Source organism: Nelumbo lutea, chromosome 8 (genome assembly GCF_056320005.1).
Source record: "Nelumbo lutea isolate HS-2025 chromosome 8, American lotus-T2T, whole genome shotgun sequence".
Taxonomy (NCBI): Eukaryota; Viridiplantae; Streptophyta; class Magnoliopsida; order Proteales; family Nelumbonaceae; genus Nelumbo; species Nelumbo lutea.
The window spans coordinates 5,538,143-5,551,577 of record NC_142691.1 but is presented as its reverse complement, the minus strand read 5'-3'; positions in this window follow the sequence as shown (position 1 = coordinate 5,551,577).

The window sequence follows — 13,435 nt, the reverse complement described above, 5'->3', positions numbered from 1 at the left end:
TGGTAAGTCTTTTTTTAGAATTATCTCCCACCAGATCTAATAGTCAAATAACGATACGAGCTTTTGCATTAAGATCTTAGTAGTTTGAAGGCCATATGGGTTCATGTCTTTTCGTATGAAGACAAGTTAAAAAAAGGCAAAAATCTTTATGAATATTTTCTCAAAAAATAGGTTGAAACAGGTTTTTCGTGTCTTTCCAGGGCTGTGACTGATGGTAGAGTAGCCATAGGCTCTCGTTTGATCCTCAACATGTTGGAATATCCAATAGCCATGTAACAAGCCACATGTTGATGGAATATGATTATTTTATGGTTATCTCTATGCAATAATTTCACACACAATCATTCATTTTAAATTATTATCTATTTATTTATTTTCTATAAAAATAAATTTATTTGATTGTTTATTTGAAAATATTTTTATGCATGGAGATACTAATATTGTTGGATTATTTTATATCCAAATCCCAACTCTTATTGGGTCAATGAATATCTATTTGACCCAGTTTAAACTGAATGACCATGTGGCTAGATCCTTGGTGAATATGAGGCACTTGGCTAGTTCCTATTAGCATTTTATTGCACATAGTAGAACGTTGTTATAAAAGGGCACTTAGCTTTGTTTCTAAAGCACACGAAAAAGGCAGCTAAGTGAGGGAAGAGCATAGAGCCTCCCAATTAGCCCAATTCGGATTAAGCAGTTCCAGGTTGCATTTTGCTTCCGTGGGTTAATGTCTCATATCCTATATTATGCGCTACTCTTTTTCTCCAAAGTAGATCCTTGGATCCGATGGATAGCAACTCATAAACCAATTTTAAGATGAATATTGATCAGCTTATGGAGAGGAATTGGAATGCTAAATCTCTCGTAAATATTAATGGTGAATGGAACACAAGTCTATTAAGTGAACTTTTTGATGCAAACACTGTTCAACAATCCAAAGCATTCCTATCATTCAACAAAGACAACAGATTCTCTTATGTGAAAAAAAAAAGAATATTCTCAGTCAAGTCGGCTTTCATATGCTTTATTCCAAATCTTGCTGGATAAATTCCTCAAAATCTCATCAAATGGTCAAGGCTATGGAAAATTAAAGAGATCCTTATTTTGAATATAACAATAATTACTATATTTATTAACAATATTTATAATTTTAATTTAAAGTAAAATTTAAGTAAATATCTATTTATAACAATATTTATAATAACAGTAATTATTAAATATAATTACTAACTATATATTTATTAAATTACTGTAATAATCAGTAATTATTAAAATTGGGTTACTAAATTTATTAACAGTGTTTTTTAATAACAATATTCATAATTTAAATTAAAGTAAATATCTAGTTATTAATAATATTTATAATAACAGTAATTATTAATTATAGTCACTAATTATATATTTATTAAATTACTGTGATAATCGGTAATTATTATTACAGTAATTAATTACTGTAAGTATTATTACAGTATAATTAATTAGCAATTATTGTTATTAATTAATAATTAATTAGTAACTAATTACTGAAAATGGGTGCATGTTATTACATTATTAATTACTGTAATTAATTTATAATTATTGTTATTAGATACTAATTAATTAGTAAATATTATTATTAATTATTACAAATGAGTGTTCGTACGTGGAATCTATTCGCACGAATAGACTCTATTTCCTGAGTGCAGAGGCATCCATATAAGATGCTCCTTTTGCCAACAAGAAGCAAAAAAATCAAATACACCTCTTCTTTAAATACAACACGGTGAGAGCTATTTGGTTTGCAGCTCAGCTAGGTTTCAATCCAAGAGAGTACCTCTCTTCAGCAAATCCAGGTCTCTTGGATTGGTGGATGAATAAGTTAAAATGCTTAAGAGAACTAGAACAGCTCTTCTTGGCCAAGATTCTAGCCATTCTAAGAAGTGTTTGGGACCACATGAGTGAAGTAATATTCAGCATGGTTTTTAAAATGACTCGGTGATCGAACGGTTAGGGTTGGTTACTGGGTCGAATGGTCTGACCCAAACAGTCGGCCCATTTTGACAAAAAAAAATAAAAAAATAAAAAAATGATCAAAACCATTCAAATAATTAACTGGCCGATTCAGCAGTTTACTGACCAAAATCAACGGTTTAAAAAAAAATGGAACCGATCAGATCCTGATTTTTCTGATCCGACCGTCCGATCCAATCCAGTTGGGATCCAGACCCCTATGCTATTCTCCAAAAAGCAGAGAGCTACGCCCCTTTGTAAGAATTATGTTTTGCCTTCCGAGAGCTCATTTGAGCTAACCAGAACTCCCCCCTTGGAACAACATTGTTCTTTTATGTAGTACTCACTCTCTCCTCAAAATTAATGGTTCTTGGGACACTGACACACACAAAGCAGCCATTGGCATCTATCTAACCTCATACACTCATGGAATTTGCGTTGCAGAAGAACAACCCTTCTATGCAAATAACGCCTCAGAGGCTGAGCTTTGGGCAATCTTCAGAGGCATGAGAAGATTGATCGAGATAGGCATCAGGAAAATAGTCATAATCTCTGGCTTATATCAAAGAACACAGCTGACGAAGATAAGAGGAACCACTGGAAACAACCGCTGGAAACGAGAAGGTTCCTTTGGATCACTTGAAGCATCTTATATCCTTTTTTCTTGATAATGTAATATAATGTATGTAAATAGATATGAAGTATCTAGAACTCACACCTTAGCTCATAAGGAAGAACTTCTGGTAAGCATATTTTCTTGGCAAGGCCCACCTTACCCAGCTGAAAACTTAAGCTTTTGTATGAGAGGGCTTCTCCTGTATCAGTGATGTTTGCAAAGGATCCTCTCTCTCTCTCATCACTTAAATTTTAAAGATGATCCATGAGCATCTTCTTACTAGTCCATTTAAATTGACATACAAAATAACTCAACCCATCTCAAACTATTACATGAAGCAGATTGGTTAGATCACAAAATTGCCACCCTGTAGGTGATATGTCATACGTATATAGACCTATAAATTGGGTTGGCGGGTTGGGTTTGGTGGCACTTTCAGGGTGATTTTGTTTCGGGACAAGTTTTGGGCTGGGTCAGCAAAATTCTAGACCCTGACCCTAAATGTTTGGGTTAAGATTGACCCATTGGTCAATTCGGGTCAACAGTATTAAAAATAGCTGGAATTCCAAAAAATACAGAAAAGGAATATGAAAACATCAAAATTAAGGAATTAACATTAAAACAAATTGATAATTCAAAAATTCAAAGAGTAAACAATAATGAGTAAGAATAAATACTAAGGCTGCCTTTGAAAACAATGCAAATAAGTGTGATAAATATGTAGAGTGTAAAACGGTCCATATAAATTGCAAAGTTGGGTTAGTTTTGCATTGACAAATTTACCTTCTTATCAAATAGACTTTTAGCTGTAATGCATGCTGATGAAGGAAAATTTGGCCCGACCTCTTTATTATGAGACACGTGGCAGAAACGACAGCTCGGCAAAAGGGTTTAAGCCTAGGCGGGAACAAGGGCACACTTCGCTGAACTAACCCACCTAGTAACAGCTCGGGATAGACTTCGCCCAACTGACCGTCTTGTAAGAGCTCGGGATAGACTTCGTCGAACTACCACCTTGTAACAGCTCGGGGTAGACTTCGCCAAACTGCCACCTTGTAAGAGCTCGGGATAGACTTCACCGAACTACCACCTTGTAACAGCTCGGGGTAGACTTCGCCGAACTACCACCTTGTAACAGCTCGGGGTAGACTTCGCCGAACTGCCACCTTGTAACAGCTCGGGGTAGACTTCGCCGAACTGCCACCTTGTAACAGCTCGGGGTAAACTTTGCCGAACTGCCACCTTGTAACAGCTCGGGACACACTTCGCCGAATTGACCCACCTTGCTACAGTTCGGGATACCTCCGAGCTCAAGACCGCCTCGCTCAGCACTTTGCATCATCTTCTAGGCACCAAAGCCAAACAAGTCGTACCATGCCTGGCACCAGGGAATTCCGTGCCCGAGGGCGCCACGCCTAACTGACTTGGGATATGACGTTTTGGCAGCAACACTCTAAACGGCCGCCTGCCACCGCCACTGACGCCGCCATCTCTAGTTAGATGGTTAGGCAGTGACGGTTCTGCCTCAGCAGAAGGGACGACAGCCGGGTTGACAAGCGCAAGAGTAATCATACCCGATCTGACAAGGGCCTCGGGACGAGTACGCGAAGCGACTATAAGGGCCCCCTGCCCCCCCGACAACGGAGGTATGCAAACTTTGCGCTATCTGGTATTACCTTGCTTTTGAAAGATTCTAACTTGAGCTTCGGAGCCTCTACACCGGGTTCCCTCCGGAGCTTTCCCATCTCTCCCGTTTCAGGATCCCTCCAAACTTCGATACCCCATTTCTTCTTCAAAAATCCCCACTCATGGCCTCCTCCAGCAACACCGGACGCGGCACGGAGACAAACGCCACCGGGGAGCAACTTCAGGTCCCCGTAGTGTGCGTTGGACAGTTCACCATCCCCCTTTCGGCGGATGGGATCCCCATCCTGAACACGCCACAAGCAGTGGCACCCGTAAACCCTCCTACCACAAACGTCCCCTTTCCTCTCCCCATTGAGACAACTTTCACTGAACCAACTGCCGTCCCCCTGGCAGCTAGCCAAGACCGGTTGGAGGACCTGGTGCAGTGCATGCGGGCAATGCAAGCCCAAATGCAACAGTTCCAGCAACACCAGCTTCACCAGCACCAAGTGTTGCACAACATCTCCCAGTATCACTACCAACAGCAGTTCCCCCAACTGCCACTGAACCAACCACTACTTCCACCTCGCCACCCCGCTCCGAGGCCGGTCAAGGCCTCCCCGCAGGACGGGCGCCCCCGCCAGGCGAAGGCCTCCCGGCCCCAAAACCACCCCAACAACCCCAACAGCCAGGCCTCGTCCCCAGGCCGAAGAGAGAGAAATGTCATCCCCGCCTCACAACCCGCGGGTGGGTCGGGAACCTCGCCCGCGAGGTCGGCACCCCGGTGCTCCAAGCCCAAGCTCCCGCTCACCGAAAATCGATTCAGTGCCCTGGCGGCGGACTACCAGCACTCTGGGCCCATCGAGCTCGGTAACACGGAGGCCAGCAGCAACAGCACAAGGCCCGCTCAATGGCGAAGGCGCCGGCGAAGTCGCCAGACTGCCACCCGCGCCTTGTCGGAAGTCAGAGGCAAAGCCACGAGCTCGGACGAGGTAGGGGCTACCCCGACTCTCTCCGTTCTCTCCCCCCTCGCATCGGAACTCCTGGCGGTCCCCTTACCCAGAGACTTCAAACTCCCACCTCTGGACAAGTACGACGGATCCTTCGACCCCAACGACCACGTTGACGCCTTTCAGTCGCAAATGCACCTCGCCAGGGCTAGCGAATCGTGCATGTGCGTGGCCTTTACCACCACCCTCAGGGGGGTAGCCCGCACTTGGTACAGGAACCTGGCCCCCGGGTCGATAAAGTGTTGGGCCCAGTTCGTGCAAGTCTTCACCACACACTTCGTCACCAGCCGACGATGCCCCAGAACAGAGGAAAGCATCTTCGGAGTGGTCCAAAGAGAAGGAGAGTCTATTCGGGGCTACATCAAGCGGTTCAACGAGGCATGCTTGCAAATACCACGGTTGGACCCCGCAGTGCAACTCGCGGCGGCCAAAAGAGGGGTGACGCACAAAGAGTTCAAATGGCACATGGTGGCCAACCAGCCCACGACTGTGGCCGAATTCCTCAAACTCGCGGATAAGTTCATGAGGACTGAGGAAGAGATCAACCAACGAACCGAAGGCGGGAACGAGAAAAGAAAGAGAGAAGGCGAGCTCCCCAACCCGGTGAGTAGAAAAAACCCGATCCGGGAGCCGAAGCCGAACCAGTCCTTCCGGGCCCCCTTAGCAGTTCGGATGGACTACACGCCGTTGAACACGAGGCGGACAGAGATCTTAATGACGATCAAAGACGCTTCGTACGTTAAGTGGCCACCTCGCCTGAAGGGAAATCCGAACGATAGAAACAAGAATTTGTATTGTAGTTTCCATAGAGACCATGGTCATAGCACCGAACAGTGTAATAACCTCCAGGACGAGATAGAGAGACTCATCCGTCGCAGATACTTGAGAAATTTTGTACAGCACAACAATAACAATAAAGCAGGTCGGCAAGGGGAGCAAGAAAAGGATGCACCCGAGTCTAGCAACAGACCTGCCGAACCGTTGCAGAAGTAGCCTCCGGAAGAGAGGCCAGTTTGGGGAACCATCCATGTAATAGTGGGAGGATCCGTAGTAGCGGGGTGTACCTCGGCAGTAGCCCGGACTTCAGTTCGCGAAGTGGCCCTCGAAGAAAGGACCCCCCCAAAGAGGCCAAAGACCGAAGAGCCAATCTTTTTCACAGAGGACGACGCGCGAGGAGTCCACTACCCCCATGATGACGCGCTTGTCATTAAGCTAAGGATTAGCGATTTCGAGGTCAGGCGCATGCTCGTAGATTCAGGCAGCTCAGCGGACATCCTCTTCAAATCGGCATTTGACCAGCTGCAGTTAAAGAGGAGCGAGCTGAAGCTCGCGAACACTCCCCTGGTAGGTTTCAGCGGAGAGGAAGTTAGGCCCCTCGGGAAAATAACTGTCTCTGTGGAAGTCGGCACATGGCCTTGTGCGGTCAGACTCAACCATGATTTCCTGGTAGTCGCGACCCCCTCCCCATACAATGCCATAATAGGGCGGCCGATCACGCATGTCCTACAGGCGGCGGTCTCCACCTACTATTTGGCCATGAAGTTCCCTACGGACTTCGGTATAGGGGTAGCGCGGGGCGACCAGCTCGAGTCCCACAAGTGCTATGTTGCCGCCCTAAAGGGAGAAACCAAGGCGGCCGGCGGAGCAATGTGAGGAGCGAGCTTTGCCCACGGAGGAAACAGTCGCAGTCCAGGCTTCAGCTACGGACCCAGCTCGCACACTAAGCATCGGAGCTTCCATCGAAGATCCCCTACGAGCCGAACTGGTAAGTTTTTTACTCCAAAATTTAGATATTTTTGCCTGGTCCGCGGCCGACATGCCCGGCATTAGCCCCAGACTGATAACTCACAAGCTTAATACTGACCCTGTAGTCAGACCCGTTAGACAGAAGAAACGCAAATTAGCCCCAGAACGCTGGAGAGCGGTCGACGAGGAGGTTGAGAAGCTCCTCGCAACAAACTTCATAAGGGAAGTCCATTACCCGAGCTGGGTGGCCAACCCGGTGTTGGTAAAAAAGGCAAGCAGCAAGTGGCGCATGTGCGTCGACTATACCGACCTGAACCGAGCTTGCCCGAAAGACTGCTTCCCCCTCCCCATAATTGACCGCCTAGTGGACGCGACCTCGGGAAACGAGTTGCTAAGCTTCCTGGACGCCTACTCGGGCTACAACCAAGTTAGGATGGACCCATCCGACGAGGAAAAAATCAGCTTCATTACCGAGTTCGGCCTGTATTGCTACAAAGTCATGCCCTTCGGACTAAAAAATGCCGGGGCAACTTTCCAAAGACTTGTAAATAAGCTATTTTGGCCCCTGATTGGTACGAAGATAGAGTGCTATGTAGACGACATGGTCGTCAAAACTCAGTTTTCGCAAGAGTTAATACAAGACTTAGATTTTGTTTTCCAAATCCTGCGACACTTTAGCATGAAGTTGAATCCCAACAAGTGTGTCTTCGGCGTCACCTCGGGCAAGTTCCTAGGCTACATTGTCAATCGGCGCGGTATAGAGGCCAACCCGGACAAAATAAAATCCATTCTAGATATGAAACCACCTCGGAAAGTAAAAGAGGTCCAGAGGCTAAACGGCCGCATAGCCGCTCTAAGCCGCTTCTTATCTAAGTCAGCAGACCACTGCCTACCCTTCTTCAAGGCAGTCAAAGGCAAAGGGTTCGAATGGACACAGGACTGCCAGTTCGCGTTCGACGAACTAAAAGGTTACCTCGCTAGTATACCAACCTTAGCCAGGCCCGAGGTGGGCGAGGTCTTACAACTGTACCTCTCAGCGAGCGACGAGGCGGTCAGTTCGGTACTAATAAAGGAAACAAACCGGGTCCAATGACCCATATATTATGTTAGTAAAATTTTGCAGGGAGCAGAGGCAAGGTACCCGGAGATAGAAAAACTAGCATACACCCTAGTAATAGCAGCTCGTAAACTCCGCCCGTACTTCCAGGCTCATACAGTCATCGTCCTAACTGACAAACCTCTCAGACAAGTTTTACTCAAACCCGAAGTCTCTGGTCGACTGACAAAATGGGCCATCGAACTCAGCGAGTATGATCTCCAGTACAAACCGAGAACCGCTATCAAGGCCCAAGCTTTGGCAGATTTTATCGCCGAGTGCACTTTCAGCCACGAAGCCCCACAGGTCGAGTCCGAGGTCCCCATTTGCGGCGAACCCGGAGCTCCTGAGCCCATAGAGTTCGAACCCCGTGAAGTAGCATCCAGTGTGGCATCTCTCCTGATCAGGCGAAGAGCGAATTGGGATGAGGAGCCCCGGATCCTTCACGTGGATGGTTCCTCGAACCGGCAAGGCAGCGGAGCTGGAATAGTCTAGTGCGGCCCGAGCGGCACAAAAGTAGAGTACGCGCTACGCTTTGAGTTCGCGGCATCCAACAACGAGGCAGAGTACGAAGCACTAATCGCCGGGCTGGACCTAGCGCGAAAGTTAAAGGCAAAACACTTGGTCATCTGCAGCGATTCTCAGCTCGTGGTAAACCAAGTTACCGGCGAGTACGAAACACGCGATCTCTCCATGATCGCATATTTGGCCAAAGTAAAAGAAGCCCTGCTCAACTTCCGGTAACACATCATCAGGCAAATCCCGAGGTCCGAAAACACTGAGGCCGACGCCCTGTCCCGGCTAGCCAGCACGAGTCACAACAATATGAGAACTGTGTACATAGAGGACTTACCTCGGCCTAGTATTCTCGAGGGGACAGAGGAGGTCGCTCCCATCTTAGAAGCAGAGCCGAGCTGGATCGATCCACTCGCGAGCTTCCTGATAGACGGAACCCTCCCTGTAGAACGCAATGCCGCCAAAAGGGTGCAGCGCCAGGCGGCCAAATATGTCATAATAGACGAACGGTTATACCGACGGTCGTACACGCTCCCCTATTTGCGGTGCTTGCGACCTACCGAAGCCGAGTTTGTACTCCGCGACACTCATGAAGGCCTGTGCGGCGGACACTTGGGGGGCAGAGCACTCGCCCAAAAGGCACTTCGACAAGGATACTACTGGCCAACGATGAAGGCAGAAGCTGCCGAGCTCGTCAGAAAATGCAACAAGTGTCAGAAGCACGCTAACATCCACCATCAACCTCCCTTCGACCTCAAATACCTCGCCAGCCCGTGGCCCTTTGCACAATGGGGCATCGACCTCCTTGGGCCATTCCCACCAGCAACAGGTGGGAGAAAAATCTTAGTTGTTCCGGTAGATTATTTTACAAAGTGGATAGAAGCTGAACCTCTGGCAACTATTACGGCCCGAAACATACAGAACTTCTTTTGGAAGAACATAGTATGTCGGTTCGGATTACCTCGGGTTCTAATTTCCGACAACGGCAAACAGTTCAAGGATATCAAGTTCCAAGAGTGGTGCCAGGACATGGGGATTCGGAAAAATTTCACGTCAGTCGCGCACCCATAGGCAAACGGTCAGACGGAAGTAATGAACAGAGCCATCCTGCGCGGACTGAAAGCACGTCTGGATCGAGCTAAGGGATTGTGGGCCGAAGAACTACCAAGTGTCTTATGGGCTCACCGAACGACCGAAAAAACAGCCACAGGAGAAACCCCCTTCAACCTCACCTACGGCACTGAAGCGGTGATCCAGGCGGAAATCGAAATACCAACGTTGCGATTAGAAACATACGACGATCGGACGAACGGAGACGAGTTACGCACCAACCTCGACCTACTGGACGAGGTAAGGGACCTCGCGCACATCCGAACAGCGGCATACCAGCAGCAGGTAGCTCGCTACTACAATAGCAGAGTAAAGCGATGAAGCTTCCGAATTGGCGACCTGGTCCTCCGGAAAATTATGGTGCCCGAACCCGGCGTCGGCAAGCTTGGACCTAATTGGGAAGGTCCCTATAAAGTAAAAACAGCGCTCGGGGGCGCATATGAACTCGAAACCTTGGAAGGCAAACGAGTACCCCAAACGTGGAAAACGAGTACCCCGCAGGAAGATTGTAGGACAGAAGTATGGATTGAAGCCCCTCAGGCGTCATGGTCGAAGGATCAAACCTGTCTAGCATCCGACCTCGGCGGGAGGTAGACGCCAAACTGCCCGAAGCAACTCGGCCCACTAGTTCATAGTCTTCAAGCTCCACCTCGGGGTCACTGAGGCAGTCTGGGGACACGGCTCGGTTGGTGGAACCTACGTCGGCCCTACTCGAAGAATCGTCTGAGCTATCAAAGCTAGACATTGGGGAAAAGATAGATTAAAGAAAGTATTCACCGGAAAGTTTGAAGAACAAGCTAAAGAACTGTGAAGACTGTATAACCAGCCTTGACGCGAGCTGGAAGAGACTCAGACGCGAGTTGGGAGGTTGCACGCGAACTCGATAGACAACCGCAGAAGTGACAAACCAACCGGGGTCCCCCACTATTTATAGCTACAGTAACCAAGAATCAACCGTGCAGACTGAAGACGATCCGACGGCCCACGTTCTAACCAACCGCGCAACCCTTAAAGTCGAGACGTGATTGGCGCACACCTTTCCGAAAAAAGCGAAACGTCAGCGTCTTTTTGAAACCGACGTCGTTTCAACACGCGCTTTTTCGAATCTGACGCGCCGCACGTCTCCCTGACAGTCGACGGCGTACGTACAGCAGTGGCGTGCCTTTTTTGAAATGACCCGCTGTCACGTCCCAGCGACGCAAGTTGGTTTGAAATTTAAAACGCACGATCACCAACGTTCTTGAGTAAGGCACGTTTCCAGCCTTCTCGAAAACCGAAAAAAACCCTAGCAAAAGCGTCTCATACAGTGAAGGTTTGAAGGACGGGACAAATCTACAACCACCTCGTGAAAACTCCCCGCACCATGGCAAGGCCCTTGGCGCAAGGAGTGGGGGGCTATTGATGAAGGAAAATTTGGCCCGACCTCTTTATTATGAGACACGTGGCAGAAACGACAGCTCAGCAAAAGGGGTTAAGCCTAGGCGGGAACAAGGGCACACTTCGCCGAACTAACCCACCTTGTAACAGCTCGGGATAGACTTCGCCCAACTGACCGCCTTGTAAGAGCTCGGGATAGACTTTGCCGAACTACCACCTTGTAACAGCTCGGGGTAGACTTCGCCGAACTGCCACCTTGTAAGAGCTCGGGATAGACTTCGCCGAACTACCACCTTGTAACAGCTCGGGGTAGACTTCGCCGAACTGCCACCTTGTAACAGCTCGGGGTAGACTTCGCCGAACTGCCACCTTGTAACAGCTCGGGGTAGACTTCGCCGAACTGCCACCTTGTAACAGCTCGAGACACACTTCGCCGAACTGACCCACCTTGCTACAGTTCGGGATACCTCCGAGCTCAAGACCGCCTCGCTCAGCACTTTGCATCATCTTCTAGGCACCAAAGCCAAACAGGTCGTACCATGCCCCGCACCAGGGAATTCCATGCCCGAGGGCGCCACGCCTGACTGACTTGGGATCTAACGTTTTGGCAGCAGCACTCTAAACGGCCGCCTGCCACCGCCACTGACGCCGCCATCTCTAGTTAGACGGTTAGGCAGTGACGGTTCTGCCTCAGCAGAAGGGATGACAGCCGGGTTGACAAGCGCAAGAGTAATAACTTGAGCTTCGGAGCCTCTACACCGGGTTCCCCTCGGAGCTTTCCCATCTCTCCCATTTCAGGATCCCTGCTACCTCGTTCGAAAGCAAGGCAGTGGATAGCTAAGACCAGCCGGATCGCGCTCCATCACATGCAAACATGAATTCCAATAAAGCATAGGCTTTTTTTTTTTTTTTATCAAAAATCCACTTGAATGCAAATTTACTCATTTTTTATTGATGATACTTTTATATCTTATTGTCAAAGTAAAAATACACTGGAAAATGCATTTTCTGTTATTTGTCAATGCATAAATGTAATGTTGCCAAACACAAGCAAAAGTGAATCAGAGTGTAAATTTACTCTGAACCATGATTTACACTCCATTTTCATCATTTCCAAATGCAGCCTAAAAATTAAAGAGTGAAAACTTTTAAGAATACATAAATAATCCCAATTGCAATCATGTAATCAGGTAGGTTGACCAGTGATCCATCATGACCTAACCAAATGTTTTATGGTTCGCTTTAGCATTGATGCAGAATCAACTCCCACAACCACTGATTCGGGAAAAAAGGGGAGTTATTAATGGTGTGTGGCACCAAATACCAAAAAAAAAAGGATTTTTGGGGCCAGTTATGTTTGATTCGTGGGGTTGGGCCAACCTTTTTATCAGGCCTATTCGTATATATGATAAGTGTTAATTAGATGGCTCAACCTATGAAGGAATAAAGTCTCGCTCTGGTTGTGGTAGAAACCTGCATGAGATCAAATCTCAAATGTAAGGCTGTATTTGGCTGCAATGCAAATTAAAGTTACTTTTACCGAGTGTAAATTTACTAGAATAAAGTGTGACTTTGATGTATATTCATGTATGAGAGTGCAAATAGGCAGTGTAAAAAGTAAAATAAGAAGTATAATGGTATGGTCCCAAGAGAATGGAAGTAAATGGAGGATTTGTTGTTTGTGAACGATGTAGGAAGTAAGATGATATGATCTCCACTTCCTATGAGAGAGAATTGATGTAGGAAGAAGATGATGCAAATTTTGTATCAGATAAGGATGTAAATCATAATTATAAATAATAGTTGCAAAACTGAACTGGGTGCGAAATTTATTTATTTGGATGCATGTCTTGAAAATCCCCTCCTGGTCCTCCATTAAGAATATAAAAAAATAAACTGTATTGTGCATTTTTGTCTTTATTTATTGAAAATTTTCTTTTTTTTTTCTTTTTTTTTGTCTCATTTGCACTCATGAATGCAAATTTTATCCCAAAAAATTGATATAAAATTTGCACAACCCTATCTCTATCTACCTTCACCACTTTTAGACAAAATGGACCACATTATTTTATTCTACATCTTACTTTTTATCCCAACAACCAACCTTTTACTCTCATTTCTGTCTCATATAACTGTTTACTTTCATTTTATCTCATATAAAATGGGAATCGCACAAATTTACTTCCCCTTTTGCTCATTACAAATTAATATTTTAAAAACCGATATAGAAATGAAACCACTTTTCCATCGTGGTGGTGAATCAGCGGTTCAACCAAATGGGTAAAATGCATCAATTTAAGACTATAAATAAAATAAAATAAAAATAAATATAATATATAAATTTGT